Source organism: Callospermophilus lateralis, chromosome X, assembly GCF_048772815.1.
Source record: "Callospermophilus lateralis isolate mCalLat2 chromosome X, mCalLat2.hap1, whole genome shotgun sequence".
Taxonomy (NCBI): Eukaryota; Metazoa; Chordata; class Mammalia; order Rodentia; family Sciuridae; genus Callospermophilus; species Callospermophilus lateralis.
The window spans coordinates 115,335,453-115,358,532 of NC_135325.1; positions in this window are offsets into that span (position 1 = coordinate 115,335,453).

Consider the following 23,080-nt stretch of genomic DNA (forward strand, 5'->3'; position numbering starts at 1 on the left):
CACCCCACCCACCTTAGTCCTTGGATATATTACTTTCTTACTCCTAGTTAATGTTACCATTTAACTAAATGTTAGTCTTCCAGGCTTATTTTGTTTGTTTCTCAAGTCATCCTTATTCTTACTGTTCATTTCTATCTACTTTCAGTTGAACAACAGAAGCCTCTTAAGACCGGGTGTACCAACCACAAACATTCCCCTGCTCTGTGATTCTCTGTAGCTTCTATTTGCTAATACAAGAAACAACTCTGGGGGCTGGGGATGTGGCTCAAGCGGTAGCGCGCTCGCCTGGCATGTGTGCGGCCCGGGTTCGATCCTCAGCACCATATACAGACAAAGATGTTGTGTCCGCCAAAAACTAAAAAATAAATATTAAAATTCTCTCTCTCTCTCTTCCTCTTTCTCACTCTCTCTCACTCTTTCTTAAAAAAAAAAAGAAAGAAACAACTCTGCAAACCATATTCATTATGCTTCCAGATCTTTCTGTGCTCCTCAATTTCATAAGAACTTGCAAACGAATTCTTTGGAGAAGTGAGTCAATGAAATTGCAGGAGAAGATCCATTCTTATAAAGTCTCTCTTTTTTTTTTTCCTTAAATGATTTTAAAGGGATGGTTCTCCCTGGCCCCAGACTCCTGAGTTCAAGCATTCCTCCTGCCTGTGCCTCCCTGAGTAGCTAGGACTACAGGTGCAAGTCACCTTGACTGGCTGAAGCTCTTTTTAAATAGCCAGGACAGGAATCGTGAAAACAGAACACAGAAGCATAAGCTCTTAAAACTGGGAAGCATTTTAGAGATTATTTGCAAGGAAGGGCAATCCAAGTTTTGCCTTGATATATTGATCCTGTGCATGTGGTAGTGGCTGCCTGGATTGCTAGGCTGAGGTTATGAAGCTTTATCTGAGTTCAGGGAAAATAGCATAGTGAACCAATGTGACACTGTGTCATGGCTGAGAAGAGGAGCTAGAGTAAACATGTTTCCTCCAAATGTAACTTTTGTCCATTTATTTTCACCTCCTTCAATTTCCAGATACCTAACTTGAGGCCCATAGAGGACATGGCTTATTAAAGACTCCATAGCCACTTGGTGGCAGTGTCAAAACCAGAACGCAGGTCTCCTGCTTCATAGCCCAAAACTGTTTCCACTAGACCCAAGTCAGACTCAGTCCTACTTTGAACATAAAAGCTAAACACATCAGGTTATTTCTTTGTCATTTTGAATGGCTTTATTATCTGCCTGCTCCCCAAACCCTTTAAAGTTTTCTTTTACCCCTCGAGGAATAGCTGAGATTTGCTTTCCTTAACTATAACACTGATTATCAATGTTAATTTAAGAGTCAGTAAAGAATAAATATATTTTTTTTTCAGTGATTTAGCCACAGTATCCATTCAGGTTGTGGAATTCAGTGTGCAGTATTGTCTTTTATGCAGCCTCACTGCTTTTTGGGGTTTTGAGGCTGGGGCTTGAACCCAGGGCTTCATGTGTGATGAAGTTTAACCCTGTTCTTATTCCAGAGCTAAAGTATAATGGCTTCTTGGAGATTCAGAAAATTTGAATGGATTCACATTTCAAAACTGAGTTGCTTTCCCCTTCTCCTTTTTGGAGGTAACCATCTTATTGTCGCCTGTGTAACTGTGTCAGATCACATCTGTTACAGCTTGGATACCCTCCCTTCTGCAGTGTAAGCCTTCTCTCTTCCACAAAGTTTTCTCTGATACATATGAAAAGAAGTTGATTTCATCTCTACCTCAGTCTTGGCATATAAATATCTGATTTTATTTCCACCATTTCTCATAGTGAAAAAGGAATATATTGAATTACAGTTATATCATGCTTAATTTTCATGCAGTTGTTTATGCAGTTTAAGCTGAATTTGGCTATTCTGAGCTGTCAGACCCACACAGTATATCACAGCCTCTATAGACACTTTTTTCCATAAAGACTTTCATTTGCTAAAAAAATACTTCATGAAATATATTCTTTAGATGTAGATGAATGGAGGGCTTACTCCAATCCCAATTAGAAATAATGCTTCAGACGTTTTTATGAAATGATGAGACTTACTTTCTTCATTCAATTACTGTTTTCAATCTTCTAAATGGTGTCTCTGGTTGGTTGACAATTGTGTTATCTAGGACTTGTTACCAAAAACATGTACAGAATCATCTTCCCTTCTCATCTCTATCCACATTCTCTTTGAGAATGTAGGAGGGGTACTATTTTAACTTCTTATGGCTGCTGTAAAATCCACTACCAGTTTGGTAGCTTAAAATGACATGACTATATTATTTTATAGATGTGAAAATCAGAAGTCCAAAATGATCTTACACCAGGCTAAACTTAGAAGTGGCTCCAGTCCTATGTCTTTCTGGAAGCTCTAGGGAAGATTCTGTTTTCTTGCCTTTTTCCATATACTATGGCTTCCCACATTTCTTGACTTGTTGCTGCCTTTCAAATTCAAAGCTCAAAAGAGCTGTTCTAGTCCTTTTTTTATGATGCCATCTCTCTGGTCTCTGGTTCTTGCTTTTTTGCCTCCCCCCCCTTTTTTTTGGCACTTACTTAAAGACCCTTATGGATTTATCTTGGTGCCAACTCGATAATCCAGCTTTAACACTTCCATCCGAGGATCTCTAACTTAATCATTTTTGAAAAGTCTGTTTTACACATAAAGTAATATATTTGCTGTTTCTGGAAGTAAGATGTGGAAATCTTTGAGCAGCCTTATTGTCTCAACCATAGTGACAAAAATGTGGTCAAGCAGAGCTAGGTTCAAAATAGACCTAAGATTTAAAAGAGCCTACCTACTATATACCTATAGAAACAGATTTCACTACACATTTAGTTATTTGGAGTGAAAGAATTTCCTTCAACTGAAACACATATACCATCTGTCTTTCATTGCCAATAAGTAATATTCAGAGCTTGGCAAAAACACATCCCAAAGACATTGGTAAAATCGGTTTCCTCCTACTTACTTTAGGCATGTCATTGTGCCAATGAACACATTAAGTGTGATTAATATCATTGGAGATGTAAGTTTGAATTGCTTAACTGCAAGTCCTGAATGGACAAAAAAAATGTGAGCAAACTATTGCTCTATTAATTCATTCTATCATAGTGGTAAATTGCATTTAACCTTATCTGTAAATGGTTTATAATTTAATTTAGTTTTAACTAGCTTATTGTGTATTTTGGTTCCCCAAATACATTATGAGAGAGATAGTTTCTGAGCTTACATTGTAATTTATTTTGTTAGACTTAATTACTCTCTGATAAGGCAAATACCTCTCTGTTTTTGTTGTTATTATTTTGTTTTTAATCTCATGTATCTACTCAAAGGAAATTGGAGTTCAAAGATGATTCCACATCTGACAGGAAAGCTTTCCCATGATGGTGGTACCAGTGCAAACATTAAGTCAGTGATTATTGATCATCGCTTGCTAATTGATTCCTTTATTCAGAATTTGTGTTAGTTATCAACTAACTGCCAATCGCTATGTAAACAAGGGATGATGAGAGAGAGAAAAGTCATAATCATATAATCCCTGTTTGCTTCTTTATGAGTCATAGCATTTCATGAAGGAGATCCTAGAAGTTTCTCTGATGGTATTTTAAAGACAAAAATGGCCAGAAGGTTGATAAGGCTTTTGTTTTAGCTCACTTCCTATGTGTTCATAAAACACACACACACACACACACACACACACACACGCACATACAACCTCTAAAACAAATCATACTGAGCATGGTTGAACTGATTTCGTTAATGGGTATAGGTAGGCCATATTGGGCCAGCTAGATAACATAGTAGTTCTATTCCATTGATTTGACCCTGGGAGTCATTGCCTTAGCTTTTAATACAAAGAAAGGAATTTTCTTAAAATATGCTAGTGTATCAATTGACCAAACAAAGGGCATTGCAGAAGAAAGCTAAGTCACCATGTGTTTCTAAGGGGAAAAGGTGACATGTGGCTACTTATCTAAAAATGACTCCAGAGCTTTCACAGCTTGTACCTTAAGGACTGCTTTCAGAAATTCAATGCCCTGTGACTCCGGAGGGGCACAGTGAAGCCTTGATTTTATTCAGGCAATGTTATTTTAAGCTTTCTGTTGCCATAGCAAGCTTTCATGGCTTCACACAGTCATTATTTCTGCAAAAAACCATCAATGTAGTTCTGAATGCACCTCACCCATGCCCCTCCCTTGTCAATTTCAGTCTATTTCAATCTACTCAGTTGAAATACATTGGTATGTTATCTTACGGCCAATATAATGCCAAAGTAATTGCCTGAAAAGTAGAAAATTCTATTGATAGGCAGTTTGACTAATTTACTAGCTTTGCTGATTTAAAAAAATTATTTATGTTCTGGTATGGTTTGGATATGGTTTAAATGTGTGTCTCAAGATTTCATGCATAGGAAGCTCGGTCCCCGGGCTGGTGGTTTGTTGTTTGAAACCTTTACAGATGGGGGTTTATTGGGAGTTCCCTTAGGTCAACTGAGAGTATACCCTCTTGCTAGTTTCCTGTTTGGTGATGTAATCACTTCCTCCTGCACATGCTCCTGGCATTGTGCTGGCATCTGCCGTGAGCTGATAAAGCCAAGGGGGTCCTCACCAGAGTCTGCACCATACTGTATGTATTTTTGGCCTGTAAAGCTGTGAGCCAAGAAAATCTTGCTTCTTCATAAAATTACCCAGTTTTAGGTATTTTGTTACATAAATGAAAAGCAAATTAGTACAAGTGCATTGCTAGATTGACCTATTTTAGACTCAGGTGGATATACTGCTCTAATGTCATTATTGCTGTAGAAAATTCCCACCTATATCCCATGTGAGCAGTGGGAATGGCTGAGATATAAACCTAGGAAAAAATAGAATGGTGAAAGAACTGTAAGACACAGAAAATAATTTCAAAAAGCAGAAGTGGGACGGGCAAGCTGATCATATGGATTGAGCCTTTATACTGAAAAGGCAAAATGGAGCCCATGCTTGCTTTATTTATATCGTGGAACATCAAAGACCTTCCATAGAATGTTCTTCACCAAAAAAAGATAGAAGTTGGGCTGTTTAGTTCCTAGAGAGTTGTGCCCATCTCCAGAGCTACTGTGGGGGATCTTTAGTGGAGATAAAGGTCCTGTGTCTTGGGCAATCTATTGCATGGGAGAGCCATGGATAGTTCCCAAGGTCAAACCTGAAATCTTCCTGGCTGCCATACTGTGTTAGAAGACCCTCAAGTAATTCACAGGTGGCTTCCAACACAAAATGTTAGCTGAATAATATTAATGAAATTCTTAGACTTTCTAAACTGAAATCAGGTATGTTTGAAGGGTGAACAACTACTTTAATCTCACAGATAATGTGGTCATCCTTTCTAATGTCTTATGATGAGACCTATAAAATACATTCCTACATAATCCTCTATGATCATGTGGGAGAATTTTACCTACTAGTTCTACATTTTATTTACTATTTTAAGTTAAGAAAACACTGTGTTTATAGTACCACTAGTTTTATAGTCATTGTCTGTTTCCAGAAATGCCTTTCTGGGGCTGGGGCTGGGGCTGTGACTCAGTGGTAGAGCAGTTACCTGGCACGTGTGAGGCCCTGGGTTCTATCCCCAGCACCACACACACACACACACAAATGCATTTCTGCTTGAAATTGCTTGCCTCTCATCCCTGTGTGAATTCCTAATTGAGTGAAAGAGCAACCTCAGGCCTCTGGACAATGGTATGCTGGTGAATGTTTAAAAACCTGGTTCTATTGCAAAGCCTTAATGTCACTCTGTCCCCCTTAAATTCATATGTTGAAGTACATCAGTATGTTGCTTTGTTTGGGAATTGGGGCATTGCAGGTGTAGCTACTAAGTTAAGATGAGGTTGTACTAGAGTAGGGTGGGAACCTGATCCAATATGGCTGACACCTTTATTCAAAGAAAGTCATGTGAAAGTAAAGAGACACATGGAGAAAAGATGATTATGTCTCTGCATATCAACTCTCTTAAACCAGTTTGAAGAAGTACTAGCACAACAGTGCCTGTGAGAAGGTCAAACCCAATGCAGGATTTCTATGAAAGCTAATGACATTACATAAAAAAAAAATACAAGTAAATTCAATCAACCAGAGGTTGAGAATCTATGGCCAGTGGTCTGTTTTTGGATGACCATTGAGATAAATATGTTTTTTTTTAAATACTTTTAATCTGTTGTCAAGAAGGCTAAGCCAAAAAAAAAAAAAAAAAAAGTAAAAAAAGACCAAGAGAGGGAAGAGCGACAAAAGAAAGGACAAAAATCTTATGGCTCACAAAAACTAAAGTATTTAATATCTAGTCCTTTAGAGAAAAAGTTGGCTATCCCTGGAAGTAAAATAATTAGAAGTAGAGCAACACCTGTTCAAGTTAATTCCATTTATGGGAAAGATATTTAGAGGAATTTTGATTGGATTTGTGACTTTTGACGTTAGGACCACCATTGGTTTTTAATAAAGAAGTGTTACCGTGATTTTGCAGGCTTCAGAGGGAGATACTGGGTACTGTTGACCAGTTGCTTTTTCTATTGACTTACTTTAAGCTAGTGTAGAAATTATATGATTAGAAATATATATTTTCTGACCTGTTCTATCTTTTTTTTAAATACATTTTTTTTTTTTAGTTATCGGTTGACACAATATTTTATTTTTATGTGGTGCTGAGGATCGAACCCAGTGCCTCACGCATGGTATGCGAGTGCTCTCCCTCTGAGCCACAACCCCAGCCCCCTGACCTGTTCTGTCTTTGAGCATCAATCTTTGTAAGGAAACTTGAACTGAGGAAGAACAGAAATTCACTCTTAATTTCTTGTGAAAATTGGACATACTAAGCACAGTCTTAGAAGCTGGCAGTTTAGAATGCTCTATCATTACCATTGCTGACAGTGGTGGTGAAAGTAAAACAGGAAGGCAAAAATCTATTGTTGTTGTTATTATTACCATTATTACTGTGGCATAAGTATGCTCCAAAACCGCAAGGCTCTTCCTGAATAAAAATAATTAAAACTTCTCCATATAATAGCCTAGTGTTATAGTTAGCTATTTGTTGCTGTTACCAAAACTGACAAGAACAGTATAGAAGAGGAAAAATTTATTTGCTTAGTTTATGGCATCCAGGAAGCAGAGAGTAAGAGCTGGGAGCAGGAGATAAGATATTATCCCCAGGGGCATCCCCCTCATGACCTGCTTCCTCCAGCTATGTCACGTCTGCTTATAGTTACCATCCAATTAATCCATGTTAATATACTGATTAAGTTAAGGTTCTTAAAACCAAACCATTTCACCTCTCAACATTCTTGCACTGTCTCACACATGAGCTTTTGGGGGACACCTCATATTTAAACCATACTATTGATAAAACCGTAACTAAATATCAGGAAAAATATGTGGTTTTGTATCATACAACAGTTGGTTAATATATAAAGATCTTTCAGGAAACAATACAAAGATAGAATGTCTCTACAAGAATTGATTAATGTATAAAGAATTTTAGAAAATAATATGAATATGTAAATGTCCCCATAGGCAAATGGGAAAGCATTTGTTAGATTACTCCAGGAAAAAAGTTTGTATGTGGCCAATTAACTTAAGAAAATGTTCTAATTTTACTGATGTAATGGGATTAATTTCAGACAAATAATAGTGTATTTTTTTTCATTGCATTTGACACTAATGAAGAGAAAGAAAAAAAAATACCATTTATTCAGCAAATATGTGCTGAGCATCCTGTGCTAGACATGGTGTGGTACTACCCCTAGCAGTGTCAGCCAGGTTTTTGTTTCTGCTATGTAGGCTTCTCCTCGGATAGGGATATGTTAACTGTTCTTTTATGGTTTTGGTAACTCCTGATCCTGAAGAAAAAAAAAAAAAAAAAGCAAACAAACAGAAGTTTCAGGTGTCCTGGAATCAGCCCTAAATAGATCTTCATTTGGATGTCCTAAATTCCAAATCACAAATACCTATGGAAGTTAGGCAGTTTATCTGAGGAAATGAAACTAAACAGAAGCATTAACAAAAGCAAAACATCACATTCAATCAACCAGAGGTTGAGAATCTATGGCCAGTGGTCTGTTTTTGGATGACCATTGAGATAAATATGTGATTTGGAATGTGCAGGTGGTGATCTGGAATGTGCATGGCCTATCTTGAGATAGCAGTTACTTGGTTGTTCTGTTGCAAGGAATGTGATCCAGTGCTGCCAGATGTTTGCAAGAGGCAGGGGCAATAAAAGTTAGTGTTGGTGTGAATTTTTACATGAAATCTCCCAATTTTTACTTTTTTGGAGAAACTTCTATGTGTAAACAAATAAATAAATAAATAACTTTGAGATTTTCAAAAAGGCATCTTCCTTTGGCTTGTATAACTTAAATTTAGCCTCTTCTACGTTTGGCTTATACAGCCTGTATTCTAGATCTAAGAAGAAATGAAGTCTGACCAACCCTTGTTGGGGAGGGGGCAGTTAGGAGGATATGTGGTTTGAAGAGCTTAAGAAAAAAAAGTAGTCCCAACCAGGAAGGTTGGTGCTCTCGGGCTAAGTGAGTTCTACTGATGTCAAGCATTTTACTGACCTCCCAAGCAGCACCTTGATGATGGAGGAGATGGGATACTTAGTGCTGTGATTTGGAGAACAGTGGTAGTAGATCCTCACTACTGAGATACCAAGACTTCTCATTGGGAAGGAGGTCTCAAAAGCCAACTGCAGTAACAATTCCTAAAAAGTGGTGGCCATTGGCATGGCCCAGCAAGACAATGGGCAGACACATTTCAGAGGAAACATAGCCAAAGAGAGAATAGGGTGGATCTGAGTCCACAAGTATGACTATGGTGAATTAACATGGGAGGGAGGAGCGATGGACACAAATAATGCTACCAGAGAAGAGTGAATCTTTGAACAGATGTTCCTCACATGGATAGTAAGCTGTGACCTTCAGGTCAGCCTTTTCATAGAAGCAGCATTATGACATTTCTTCTGAGAATTAAAACCCTCACACTGACCTGTCACAGCTTATACCTTGGCAAGAAGGCCACATGATTGACATGTGCCATTCCCTGTATAGAGACTTGCTATAGGGCACAGCTAGCCTGAAACAGCCTATAACAGATGTTTTGCTTTTGTTAATGCTTCTGTTTAGTTTAAAACAGTTTAAATTCCAGAGCTAAAGCACAGCTTCGGAAACTATATATGAAGTCTTTGACTTTTATCACCAATTTCTGTGCTGGATTTCTGAATTAAGTTCTAAGGTCTAAAATGTATTTTATTCCACTGTAGAATAATTTAAGCTTGATTACAAAAGTACATATGGTTATCTTTAAATTCAGTGAATGTGTTTCTAGTTTATAGAGTGAAATTTGGCAGGTTTCATGGATTTGAAAAAAGTCACACATCTGGATAGATGATATATAGTTGTGACAAAATTACTCTTCTCTTCAGTCCCTGGAGCAAAGAACATGATTTGTTCTAGCAGAGATTTTCTAGGGGATTCATCTTCATTTCTTTATATTAAAAGCAACCGTGTATTGATTTTCAAGCGCATCTTGACATGTTCTTTAACATCTTGTTTTATTTTTTTCTTAGTTATTTAAAGTTGCTGAAATTGAGTAAATCTAAAATTAAACAACAACAACAAAAAGAAGTCTCATGAGTGAAAGGGTTCACAATAGCTCAGCTTTGAATTGCCTGTTAGCAGTTTCCACCTCTAATGTTGGAAGCCATATTCATTGAGTCCTACTTATTCCATTGACTTGTCAAGGAAGATTTTTCTTAATGGAAGCTAGAGAGCAGCAAAGGTACACCAGTGACTGGTACAAACAGAGTTCCTACTAACTCAAGCAGCATCAGGGACACATATCCATCAACAAGTTAAGTGCCCATAACAATGGGGATAAAAATGAGCCCACTGGAATAACAGAGATTTTGACAGATGACAGTATTCCAGTAGTGAAATGTTATTGGAAGCAAATTCTAGGAAAAGTTTGACATTAAAAATAAAATTATTAACATGTAGACATTGGAAAGGTCTCTTGAGGGGATTAGAACATGCAGAAGGTTGGCTAAGTAGTGAGGGAATTGATTTTCACTGAGAATTTCAGTCATTGTGTTGGCCTCAGCACACACCTTATTTCATTTATACCTAACAATAATTACATAAGGCAGGAGCTATTATTACCTCCATCTTATTTATAGATAAGGAAACTGAGGAGTTAACATGAAGATCATATGTTAGTGATGGTAGATCCATGGTTGTCTGACTCTAAAGATCATTCTTTCAATCATTAGGATTTTTTTTATCTATGGATTGATTTGGAACCAGTCTAAGTATATTGGTTAGAAAAGTAGAGTAAATGATGGTAGCATAATAATTGCAATTTATTAGTTAATATACTCCAGGTACTGTTTTTTTTCCCCTGGTACTGGGAATTGAACTCAGAGATATTCTACCTCTGACCTACATCCCCAGCTCAGTCCCCACTTTTTTTCTATTTTGAGACAGAGTCTCACTAAATTGCTGAGGCTGACTTTGAACTTGGAATCCTTCTGCCTCAGCCTTCTGAGTCACTGGGATTACATGTGTGTACCACCACACCAAGCTCCACTATTTTGTTGTTGTTTTGAGTCACTGTGATTTTTCTCCCTCCTGCCTACCATGAGCTTTTTAAACAACTTAATTGAGGTATAACTAACATACCATACAGTTCACTAATTTGAAGTTCAAATTCAATGTTTTTAGTATTTTCGGAGGTAATGTGCAATCATCACCATTGTCAAATTTAAACATTTTCATTGCCTCAAAAATAAGCCCTGTACCCTTCAGCCATCAAACCCCAGTGACACCAACTTCCAGCCCTAAGCAGCTGTGGAACTACTTTCAGTCTCTTTAGATTTCCCTGTTTGGGAATTTAATATGAATGGAGTCGTATTGTTACTGATCTCAATATAATATGTGGTGTTTTATGGTTGGCTTCTTTCACTTAGTGTAATGTTGGTTTTTTAAAAATATTTATTTATTTTTAGTTGTAGATGGACACAATATCTTTATCTTATTTATTTTTATGTGGTGCTGAGGATTGAACTCAGGACTCGCACATGCTAGGTGAGCGCTGTACCACTGAGCCACAATCCCAGCCTTAGCATAGTGTTTTTAATGCTCATCCATATTGTAGTTGTTCATTTCTCTGGATGGCTGAGTAATATTCCATCATATGGATCATCACAATTTTTCTTCCATTAATCAACATGTAGATATTTGGATTTTTCCACTTTTTGGGTGTTATGAATATTGATGCTATGAATATTCATTTAAGGGTTTTTTTTGATGTATATTTTCATTTATCTTGCATATATACTTAGTGGAATTACTGAGTCATGTGATAACTCCATGTTTAACTTTCTGAGGAAATGCCAAACTGTTCTCCAAAGTAGCTCTACCATTTTACATTCTCAAGGATAGTCTCACAGCCAGTCTACATCCAGGCTAACATTTGTGATTATCTGACTCTTGTTTTGATCCATCCTAGGGAGTGTGAAGTGGTGTCCTTGTAGTCTTGGCTTGCATTTCATTGATAACTAATGATGTAAAGCATCTATTAGCATGCTTCATGGACATTTATGTATATTATTTAGAAAAATGTTCAGATCCTTTGCCCATTTTTGTGGTGCTGGAGATTGAACCCATGGCCTTGTACATGAGGGACAAGCACTCTACTAACTGAGCTATATCCCCAGTCTTTGCCCATTTTTAATTGGGTTAAGTATACTTTTTATATTCTGGATACAACTCTTTTACCAGGTATATAGTTTACAAATATTTTCTCATATTCTGTGGGTTGTTGGGCTACACCTTTTAAAGTTACAGCAGTTTTATGAAGAATTACCCACTCCTAAGATTGACTTTTTTTAATAAATGAGAAATTGGGCTCTGTATGGGTAAGTACTGACTTTAATTCATTACTTTTATGTGCATTTGGTACTGAGGATTAAATGAACAGCCTTGTACATGCTAGGCAAGTACTCAACCACAGAGCTCTACCCCAGCCCTTCTAATTCATATTAATAATGAGAGATGATTCCAGAATTTGAGCTCAGATCTCTACTGGGAATTCAATTAGTGCTTTCCATCTCCTGCCTAGATGCTTTTGTACACTACAAACATTTGGTGAAAGAAATTGAATTTTTGGATTGCCCTGCCTGGCCTGTGCTTCACTCCCAGACATTCCAATGGATAAACATTGAAAAGAAAAACACTTTGACAATAATCCTCAAATTGATTCTCTGGGGACTGTGCTGAGACCCAGGAGGAAGATGTAGCCACAAAGCCCCAGAGGCAGGTTGAATTGATGTTCTGAGTCAGGATTTATAAGTATAGGGAATTGTTCTTTTAAAAGACAGTGACAAAGAGAAACCTTTTAATGTGAGCCAGATGCAGCCATGATTTTGATTAAATGTTTGCTGGTAACCATACTTAGGTGGGAACATCTGCCCACTGATGAGCTCCCTGGAGTTTTAGCAGGTGAATTTATGTAGGAAACAAAACTCCAAGTGCTTCTTCCTGAGGTTAGAAGTTAGGAAAAAAAAAAAAAAAAAACCTCATTCACCTTTTTTTCCATTTTTTTCCCACCTGCCATTTAGGAGTTCTGAGCAGGTGTATTCCTGAGAGATAATACTGCTTCCTCCCAGCCTCTCTGCCTCCCTAGCTTTGGCTTTGCAGATGGCCACTATGTGTTGGTGCCTACATCTGGGTCCCATGTGCAGGCATTTGGGTTGTCCAAGAGTAGTGCTCATTTATGTAAATCTATCATAGCACATTTTGTTAATCTTCTTCATACTCACCCACACTCCTGAGTACACACACTCTTCTCCTTTCAAAATTGTCCTTGTCAATGCCTTAGGAGTTCATCTTAGGAGGCTGGATCATTGTTCAGGATCTACAGTACTTAGAGGAAGCATTTCTGTTGGTCTTTGTGGATTCTTCTGGACCCTTAGTTCAGTCTTAATTGAGAATTCTTCAGATAAGAGGGTTTAATTCACTTCTCATACTGCAGTACAATTATGAGATACAGAAAAGAATAGTCTTTTATACTCCAAATACTCTAAACTGTTATGGTTTGGATATGAGGTGTACCCCAAACGTTCATGTGCGAGACAATGCAAGAAGGTTTAGAGGTGAAATGATTGGGTTATGAAAGCCTTAAGCTATTCAGTGAATTAACCCCCTAATGGGATTAACTGAGTGGTAACTGAAGGCAGATGGGATATGGCTGGAGGAGGTGGGTACTGGGGATGTGCCTTTGGCGTAGATATTTTGAATCTGGCTAGTGGAGTCTCTCTTTCTGCTTCCTGATGATCCTTTGAGCTGCTTCTCTCCAGCACACTCTTTTGCCATGATGTTCTGCCTCAAGGAATGGAGCTGTCTGTCTGTGGACTAACACCTCTGAAACTGTGGGCCCCCAAATAAACTTTTCCTTTTCCAAAATTGTTCTTGTCAGGTCTTTTAGTCACAGCAGTGAAAAAAATTGACTGAAACAGAAATCTTCTGAGAACATTAGGGTTAATTCCATTTTGTTTTTATCATGTTTACTTAAGTCACCATAGTGCAGACTATCCATTGTTACCTAGACCCTTATCCACATATTTTTCTAAACATAACAAAATTAGACCCAACTCTCTGTCCATCATCATAAGGTCATCTTCTGTGCCCTCTGTAACTCATAGTCTTTTGTTAAGAGATTCCCTTATAGCTTCTGATTTTTCTCGATGCTTCCTTCATCTCCTCATTTGCTTTAAAATGGCTGTGCCATAGGGGATCATTTCTTTTTTTATGTCTCTGAAGTAAATACTAGTTTTCCTCACATAGCACAGAGATAGAGGTAGAATAGTTGGCTGCTTTGCTCCTTGTTGTCATTTTTAAACCATTTAATATTTCTTTCTCCTTTCAAACCCAGAGTTCATTTGAAGTTCCTGCTATTAGACTAGATCATGTGCTTCCTCCTATGCTTTTCATCCACTGTCTATCTGAGTAATTTATCCTCATTTATTAAACACTATAGTCTCCCAGTCACTGCTGTCCTGCTTTTTTTCCTGCCACTATTTTGGCATCTTCAGTGTCTATGTGGATATTCATCTAACATTCTTGGCTATTGAAACCCCTCATGCTCTCATCTCCAGTGCTTTTTGCCTTTATCACACTTAAGCTACTTACTTCAAGGTCTGTCTTATAGAGATGGTTATTCTCCAAAATTGTGCCAACTGTGAGGTCTTAATTTTTAAAGCATACCTCTCTCTGGCCCCTCCAATACCTATTCTCCCTGACAAAATCTCTCCCTTACATACATGTAATAGATACAGATAGACCCCACATCTAACAGTTCTTCACCTTCGAGACCCCCAGTTGATTAACTTTACTATTTTTAACCATCATCCACCCTTCATGTGCCTCACTTCCTTATGAGTTTATATCCATAATCATTATCACTCATTTGCATAACCTTTCCCTCCTTGCCTAGTATCTCCCCCCATCCCACCCACTACTTTTCTAGAAAAACTGCAATCCTCATTAAACCTAACCACTGACTTAGTTTGTTCTTGAACACATATAATGGGTGTTGCTATAGGAATTGAGAAGACTAGGCTGACTGATCTCACCTTACATTATTGACCACAGTGCTCAAATAAGCAACACTTTCTTGTTATGGAAACTCTTCAACACCTTAGATTTTCCTCACTTCTTCAAAACACCACTCTCTCTCTCTGGTCATTTGATGAACTTTTTGTATTCCTTCACTGAAGAAACAACAGAACAGGGGTAATGTTTATATGTCATTTTGAAGACAAGGAAATGATTGTGAATGCAGATATGATGATGGATTTGGTGATGGAGATATAAGGGAATTCTCTTTCACTATGGAGCCCATCTATAGTGCTCTGAATACTCCTCTTGCTTCTTCAGTATTTTTTCATTTGAAATTCTCCTGTTGCACTTTCATACCATCAATTTCATTGAATCAATAGCATCAGCGTACAGACATTCTCTATATTCTCTTAAAAATATCTTGTTTGCATACCAAATCCACTTCTAGCTATTTTCTTATGTTTCTCCTCCTCTTAGCATTAAACTTCTCAGAAGAAATTGTCTACTCACTCCCACTTCATCACCTCACATTATGTCCTTAAAACACATTGCTCAGGTTTATATTAAAAGTTTCTCACTCCTCTTCTCTATTTTTCAGGATTGCCAGTGATTTCATACTACCCAACTCAATAGTCATTTGTGTGTCTCCATCTTACCTCTGAAAAGCATTTAACAAAGTTGACTGCATTTTTCTTTTTTGAAATATTATCTGCCTTTTGCTTTTGTGATGCTCCATTCAATTCTTTTAAAAAACATTTTTAGTTGTAGATGAACATTATATCTTTATTTTAATTTTTTATGTGGTGTTGAGAATTGAACCCAGTACCTCCCACATACTAGGCAAGCACTCTACCACTGAGCCAAAACCCCAGCTCCTCAATTATTCTTTCCAATTTTCAACTTTTCTGGTTATACACCTAGAAGTGTTGGTTAATAGGAGAAGACTTTGTTTAATTTCTTATGGGACTGCCAAACTGTTTTCTACCATTTTACATCTTCAGCAGAACTATATGAGGATTTTTCCCCCATTTCTGCCAACACTCATTACTTTGTTTTGTTTCCTATTTTTAAATTATTTCTTACATACATGACAATAGTGGAGTGCATTACATTTATAATTTTTTGCATTACAATTCTTAATTGACCTTTATACCACAATTTATCAAATCTCTGTTTGTTTTGAAAAAAATATTACTGTAGCCATCCTAGTGGGCATGAAGTGTTATCTCATTGTGGTTTCATTTTCCATAGTGACTAATGATATTGAGCATCTTTTCATGTATTTGTTACGTATTTATATATCTTCTGAGGAGAAGTGTACATTCAAGTACTTTGCCTAATTTTAATTGGGTTGTTCATCATTTTGTTGTTGAGATGTATGAGACCTTTATGTATTCTGGATACTAGATTTTCAACAAATAAATAGATGATTTTCAAATATTTTTCCCCTTTTCACTTTACTTTCTTGATGGCATTTAATTTTGCAGAAGACACTGTGTTTTTTGTTTATTTGTTTGTTTTGGTGGTGGGGCACTGGGGATTCAACCCAGGGATGCTTAACCACTGAGCAACAACATCCCCAGCCCTTTTTAATTTTTTTTTTGATTTTGAGACATTTGACACAGGATCCAACTAAATTGTTTAGGGCTTTGCTAAATTGCCCACGATGGCCTCAAACTTGCAATCCTCTTGCCCCAGCCTCTCAAAGCACTGGGATTATTAGCATGAAGAGACTAGTTTTTAGAAAATCTGATATAGTTCAGTTTACTTTGTAGCTTGTGTTTTGGTGGCATATTTAATAAAAATGCTCAACAAAGTTGTAGGTTTATAATCTCCATAAATGTGACCCAAACAGTCAAATCCATTCATTCAACTGGTAGTTATAGTTGTGACCACTTACAATGTTTCACATCCTACTTTGAGCACTGGTGATGAGAAGGCCAGGCAGGGATGACCAGCTGATCAATATTCAAGTTCTCCTATTCTTCTGGGTAGAGTCAATTTTTTTGTTTGTTTGGCATTGAGAGTTCTTGCCTGTTAAATGTGAGTGGGAGTGATTTATTTCCCTTCATAGCCTGGCCTGTATTTACTCCCATTTGCCCTACTTTGTCCTCTTTTCTGCTTCTGCAGTTGAAATGGGTATTATATCAGGAGTTCCAGCAGAGGTGGCACAAGGTGTTATTTTCCATCTTATCTCAATAGGATGGTGACAAGGATTAAAGATGAATATGATTATTGCTATGGTTTGAATGTGCCCACTCCAAAATTCAGCTGTTGGCAATGTGATAGTATTAGGGGTGGGTCCTTTAAAAAGTAATTAGGCCATGTGGTCTCTTTCCTTGTGAATGGGATCAAGGCCCTTATAAAAGAGGCTTTGTGAAGCAATAGGCTATCTTGCCCTTCTGCCTTGTTGCTATTTTCTCTCCTCTAGAGGAAAGACCAACAAGGTCCATGTGGGAAGCAGAGCAGCCTTCACCAGACAACCAAACCTGAGAGCACCTTGTTCTTATACCCTCCGGCTTCCAGAGCTATGATAAAATGCATTTCTGTTCTATATAAGTTTCCCACCCAGTCTGAGATATGTTGTAGTAGCACAAACAAAGGTACTTAGCATTCTTCCTACATGTACTTAAGTCATCAATAAATGTTAGTCTCTCTGATCACTGTCAGGTTTTTTTTAGTTGTTTGATAGACCTTTATTTTATTCACTTATTTATATGTAGTGCTGAGAATTGAACCCAGTGACTCACACCTGTGAGTTAAATGCTTTACCACTAAGCCATGACCCCAACCCCTGTCAGTGGTTTTGTGATACTCTTATAATCATGTTTGATGAGAAGCATGTGATAAACCCCATATAGTATATTACATCTCCCAGTCATGTCTGCACTCCTCTAGATGGAGTGTCACACTTGCTGATGCTGAAAGTCATTGTCTTTTTGCATAGTTTCTCTGTTGAAGAACAAAGATAATTCTAAGCTACCTTAAAGAATATTTAAAGGAACATAATTTGGGAAATGCTAATCTTCTAAAATGCAGTTAAATAAAACAGTCTGAGAAGCTTTTGTTATAATGGTTATGAACATTCTAAATTATACTAGAACATTTTGCATTTATACAACATTGTTCTGTAGACAAATGCTAGAATAAAGAATCTAAATCTATTTTTTACATTTGACTACTGATAACTTTCAAACTTCACCACATCTTTTTTCCCTTCTTACCTGTGTTTTATAAGAAAGCCCAAGTACTTCCCCTCTTTAGGACCAATGTGAAGGTCAAGACATTCAAGCCCTGGCCCATGTGTGGAAGCCTTTACCCTACCTTCATCCCCTAAACACCATGAAAACCAAGCCATGTTCCTCTCTGCATACCTGCTTGGACACCTGCCATACTTTCCCCAGAAAGACTCATTATGTGAATCATATACTTTTCATAGCTTTGTACTTCCCATATCCTCAGTCTTGGTATACATTCCAAATTTGGGGTGTGGGATCCATCCTGTCTCTGTAGGTTGATCTCCCAATTGGCCTTGTAGCAGGGTAACTAAGAACCATTCTCTAATAGCAGGAGTCTATTATCCCCTCATGAGTGGCTTCCTAAGTTCCATTGCTGCCTGCTGATGAGGAGTTCCAGCTTCTGCCTGCTGGCTAGCTTGTGCCTTGAAGTGTCCTAATTTGTGCTGCATTGATGGAGGCCTACCAAGCCACCACTAAAGATTTAACCAACGTAAGACAGGAGTTTAGTTAATTGGCGTTTAATGATAGGAGTTTGAGTTTGGAGCCTTTGTTAAAGCAGTTTTGGCCCTTGTGCGTCAACCTGGACCAATATATGAGTCTCAGATTGAATCATGTGTCTCAATTCCAACACGTGATATGTCTGACTCTGGGCTCAAGGGAAAGATTGTTACCACTAGTTATATTTCAACCAGGTGTTTGTTCCCTTTCTATAGAGAGCTCAGAGAAAAGGCTTATGAACTGTTTCATGTATAGCCCTTGTATTGGGAATTCCTCATGTAGAGGAAGAGCAGATCATGTGTGAAATGCTAAGGTCACAGCTCAAAGAGCAAATAACTCACTAGGAACTTAAAAAAATGCTTTTAGCTGGATGCTGTGGAACACACCTGTAATCCTGCTGGCTCAGGAGGCTGAGGCAGGAGGATTGTGAGTTCAAAGCCAGCCTCAGCAAGAGTGAGGCACTAAGCAACTCAGTGAGTCCCTGTCTCTAAATAAAACGCAAAATAGGGCTGGGGAGGTGGCTCAGTGGTCAAGTGCCCCTGAGTTCAATCCCTGGTTTCTCCCCACAAAACAGCAACAAGTACAACAAAATGCTTCTGCTAATACTCTCACACTTCTGTCACAGACAAGATCCTGACCATCAGGGCTGGAGATGTGGCTCAAGTGGTAGCGCGCTCACCTGGCATGCGCGGGGCGCTGGGTTCGATCCTTAGCACCATATAAAAATAAAAAAAATAAAGATGTTGTGTCCACTGAAAACTAAAAAATAAATATAAAAATTTCTCTCTTTAAAAATAAAAAGATCCTGACCATCAAGAGTTTTTATAGAGAAACATATATGATATTCTTGTGTCAAGGGAGTAAATCAAACATTGTTATAGGGTATGCCCATAAACCTGAGGACATTGACTTGATATATCAAGGTTCTCTGGAAGAAAAAACAAAAATATGAATGGGGTATAAAGAAATATCCCTGAAACATATCTGGTACTCTCCTCTCCTCCCACACATACCCTAGGAAAGTTGTGGGGTACAGGCAAATAGTAGAGGAAAGTGAGAGAACTTAATCTCTACTGTGAATTAAATATGGACACATTAACTTGGAAAGATTTTAGATAAGGTATCCAAAATGTCTTGTGAGGATCAGGACACAACTAAGTGAACCACTGAATGAGTGGTATGGAGAAAGTCTTGGGGGAGATACTCTACCATGTGACCACCTCATTTCAACTGGAGGAGATGGGGTAGAGTGAGGCATCACTTTGTGTTGATTCTTTAGAGAGTGTTGACGCAACTCTTTTTTTCTCTAGCCAGAACATTTAAAATTCTTCCTCATTTTAACTTCCCCTCCCCCCATGGAATTGTTAGGAGTGATAGCTTTGTGATGTCTATGCTACCCAGGGTGACCATTGGCTAGAGGAGTTCTTACTGGCCAAAGATAAAGGGTGCAGCTAGTTGTTGTCATGAGGAGGGTACATAGAGTGAGTTCAGGAGACCTGAGGTAGGCTACTGTCACTACAATGTGGCAGAAGTAATTGAGTAACCACTAGAGTCTAGCTCAGACATAGGTAAATCAAAACAATGAATTCTAAGCATCAATGGAAGGAAGAAGAGAAAGATGCCCTGACAATATGGGAGTTAAGATAATAACAAGGTCAGATGACACTGCTTATGTGCCTCCTCTTCTTCCCCCCTTAATCCCTAACCCAAGATTTCTACCCTGTTCTTTTCTGGTACAAAATCATTCCTCAACCCACACCCATTATCATAAAGTCCCCCTTCCCATCCATTCCCCATTTCCCCCCCAAACCAATGTCTTTCTGGACTCACCCTGTTTCCTTACCAAGCGCACAAGATAATCAGGGAAGTAAAATTAGCCCTTCAGTGTAGAAGTAGATATAGGGCTGGGGTGGGGTGTAGAAATACCAAATATTATACCAGCAAGGGTAGTTGGATGTTGACTAAAATGTGATCAAATAACTTGCAAAGAGGAGTTGACTTTGTCTCTGTGGTTTTCTCTGAGGGTGGGGAAGGAGGGAAGGAAAGGAATAGGTGAGTACTTGGAAAGAAGATACATGGAGGCCCACAAGGTTGGAGGCTGGACTTACAAGTTGATGGTAAATAAGGACAAGGAAGGACTGGATATTGAAGACAAATTTCCTCAACACTTTTTTTCTTTTTTCTTTCTTTCTTTAAACATTGGTGGCATTTCTTGGGGGAGGTTAGTGGGGTGGGATTGTAGATAGGGAGAAGTGAGAAATGTGTGTGGTGGTAGTGTGGAATAATGAATCTGATTCCATTTTGATGTTTGATTGCTCCCTGTTTTTTGTTGCATCACTGAATACAACAGACAGTAATTATTAGGCAAAGAAATTCATTGGAGTAACAGCTCTGGAGGCTGGGTGGTCAAAGGGCCACATTAGATAATGACCTTCATGCTGGTGCAGACTTTGAAGAATCACAAATCAGAACAGAGTAACACATGTTTACAGGAGCATATAAAAGAGACAGAGGCAGACTGGCTTTTCTAAACCATTCCCCATTAAACCCAGTACTCTATGGGTAAATTAATCTATTCACAAGTGAATGCTCAACAATTAAACACCTATTAATGATTCCACCTGGTGCCACATCTTAATACCTTAAAATGGGGCTTTAATTTCAATATGACTTCTGGTGGGGTCATTCAAACCACAGCAAGTGCTGACAGCTTTTAAGATCCGTCCCCACCTCATTTTTTTTCTGTTCTTGGGATTGAACCTGGGGCTTGCTTGGACTCTACCCTTCTTTTTCCCCTTTTATCCCACATCTGGCAACCTGATAAAAGCAGATTAATTGAGCACAAATGAGCAGGAAAAAAACACATACTACCCTAGACCATTGGAACTTTTGTCGTCTTTCAATTCCTCATTGTTCTAAAATATCTCCTAGTGAGTACGGGTAATCTGACCCAATGAATCATAAATTGAAATTAAGTCTATATAAAATTAGTTTGATAAAGGGATACCCTATGGCCACCTTCCCCAGTTAAAAGAGTTAACAATTAACACTTTCCTCCCCAGTTAAAAACATTGGCTCAGCTTAAGGAAAATAGGACCTTTGATGATTAAAAATCATTATATATAAGATCTATTTAGAGAAAGAATGGTTATCCCTTCCACTTATGCATTTAACACCCAAATGTGGCTCATTCATGCACCTGGAAGAAAGGGATAGTGCTTTAGTGAAGATTATTGTAACCTTAATACCATGGTCGAACCCATCAGGCTCCTTTCCCAATATTATATAAATTGCTGATTCTATCCAATAAGTGTCTGGTTGGCAATTTTTAGGTATGCCAAACGATTTGGTAAATACATCCTGTTCAGTCCTTGCTTCAGCAGCCTCTCAGCTGCAGTGTGTTTGCCTTCAGTTTCAAAGGGACATAGTAGACCTTTATCTGTATTCTCCATGTGGTGCCTTTCCACTGTCATCATCTCAAGTGTCCTCCATGGATTTCATCTCAATGATAATCTAGCTGTTTCCAGATGTTTCAGTATGATATCACACTGAAGACACCCTCCTCTGAGGAAATTCACATTACACACTTATTCAGGAATTAGAAACCTTCTCAGTAGAGCTCATAGGGTATTATTCATTGCCCACCCCCTAACCACCACAGTATAAGCCGTTAAATTCTTGAACACTATTTGGTAAACTGAGGGCTACATTAATCCTGACTCTGTCAAGTAATGGCTTTTAGCTTTCTCAGCATCCATATTTTTAAAACAAACCCTGTATCTTTCAAACATTTTTTTTGGGTGGTTTTGGTGGTTAATGTATTTTCCATATACATTTTATTTAAATTCATTCTTTCTTGCAAATTGGCTAATGTCTAACTTATTTAGGCTGCTCATAGACTTCTTCACTTTGGAAGCTTTAGCAACCTCCTTTCCCATCTCCTGAAGTCACTGGACCATTCCTGTGAGCTTCTGGTAGAAGGAACTACTATTGGAGCGAGGACTATACCTCAGTGTTAGAAAACTTGCCTAGCTTGCTAGAGGCCCTGGGTTCTATCCCCAGCACCATCAAAAACAAAAACAAACCCTCTTTAGCCCTGTGCTGTATGTCATTAGTATGGCAGTTGGTGGTATGCATCAGGCTTTCCTGAAAATAAAAACTCTGTCAGGCCCTGAATCTGTGACCCTCCATATCCAGCTGTCCATTATGCTTGGTCATGGAAGCAACATCTCTGCAAACTCAGCATGGCTCATGAGGCTTGTTCACTACAGGATAGAACCAAACCTGACCCCTTGGTAGATGCCATCTACAGGACAGGGTAGCTTCCTTTGACCTCAGTTCTTTACTTTATGCCCTAGAGGTGGAGGAATGAACCTCTCCCCCAGATTCCTTGGCTAACTGAGAGCCCCTGGTGATAACCATAGTGAATACCAAAGAGTGGTTATTCACTTTTTAAAAAACTATCTTTCATTGGTACATTGTAATTTACATAATAGTGGGATTTATAATGCCATATTGGTACATGCACATAACTTGATCAATTTCATTCCCTAGTACCTTCCCTTTCACTCCTCCTTCCCCTTAATCTGCTTGCTCTATTATTATTATTTTAATTAATGTATTATAATTATATATGTATAATTGGGATTGATTGTGGTATATTTGTACATGGACATAGCATATTTTGGTAGATTTTG